We start from the raw sequence: 1,403 nt of genomic DNA, 5'->3' as shown, positions 1-1,403 counted from the left end.
CTTATTTGCATACAGTTTGTATTTAAACACATTATCATCATCACCACCAACACCACCACCACCACACCACAACAACAACAACGAATCCACATCATTATTGTCATCTTTATCATCACCACCACCACCTCCTTATCCCCTTCCTCCTCTTCGACCACCACCTCCTCATCATCATCATCATTGTCAATACCACTACCGGCACTACTTTCCTCTTCTTCCTCCATCATTATCACCCACCTCCTCCTCTTCCTCCTCCCCACCACCACCACCATAATAATAATAAACTTCCTCCTCCACATCATCATCATTGTCATCTTTATCATCATCCTCACCACCACCACCACTACCACCACCCACCAACTCCATCACCACCTCCACCTCCTTATCCCCTCTTAAGCTTAGATAACACTAAGATATTGGTGTCTAGTTTTGGGAGGTACTATGGCATATATATCATCATCATAGTTTAATGCCTGTGTTCCATGCTGGCATGGGTGGGACAGTTTAACAAGTGCTGGCCAAGTGGAAGGCTACACAAGACTTCTGTTGGCAGGATTTTTACAGCTGGATGCCCTTCCTAACACCAACCACCCTGCAGAGTGGACTTAGTGCTTTTTACATGGCACAAGCACAGGCGAGGTCAGTTGTGACAAGGTTTTCACAGGCTGGATGCCCTTCCAAATGCCATCCACTTTACAGTGTGGACTGGGTGCTTTTAAGTGGCACCTGCACTGACAGGGTCACCAAGTACTTGCAAGGCAAAAAAACTTTTAAGAGGGGAGGGGCATTGGAGATGGTGATCTTGTATTAGATAATGAAAGGTTATAGTGAGGCAGAGAGACAGGTGTCTTGCAGTAGAGGAGGTACAAGGGGAGAGAGAGAGAGAGAGAGAGGGATCAGGAATGAAGACAGAAACAGGTGTGCTGTTGCTAAGGAAATACATGAATACCCAACCTGAAAGAAATACAGGAGGTGAGAGAGAGAGGAAGACAGTAGGGATAGAGATGGTGACAGAGTGCTAGGCATACACAATAATACAGTGAGGCAGGGCGGGGGTGGAGCATACAGGTCAGAAGCTAGTGGAGAGCAATGATACAGTGGCACAGGACCAAGAGGACAGGATTGGGGGAGTGAGAGGTAAGCCTAGAGCATGAAGGGGAAATGTGAGAAAGAAGAAATGTAGTTTGGTTTGTTGTGGAAGAGTTTTGCTGATGTGTGTGTGTGTGGGGGGGTTCTCAACAACTTCCTATCACCAGACATCTTGGTCCATTGTCATTTTTTCAGTGTGGCCCAACATCCTGAGATCGGTCCTTACCACTTCATCTCACGTCTAGACGACTTTGGGACCTCCTGCAACTCTTCTGGACAGTTTCCTTGTTTAAGTTGGTGAATGCCGCCATAATCCT

The sequence above is a fragment of the Octopus bimaculoides genome, chromosome 26 (assembly GCF_001194135.2).
Source record: "Octopus bimaculoides isolate UCB-OBI-ISO-001 chromosome 26, ASM119413v2, whole genome shotgun sequence".
Taxonomy (NCBI): domain Eukaryota; kingdom Metazoa; phylum Mollusca; class Cephalopoda; order Octopoda; family Octopodidae; genus Octopus; species Octopus bimaculoides.
This window is presented reverse-complemented; position numbering follows the sequence as displayed.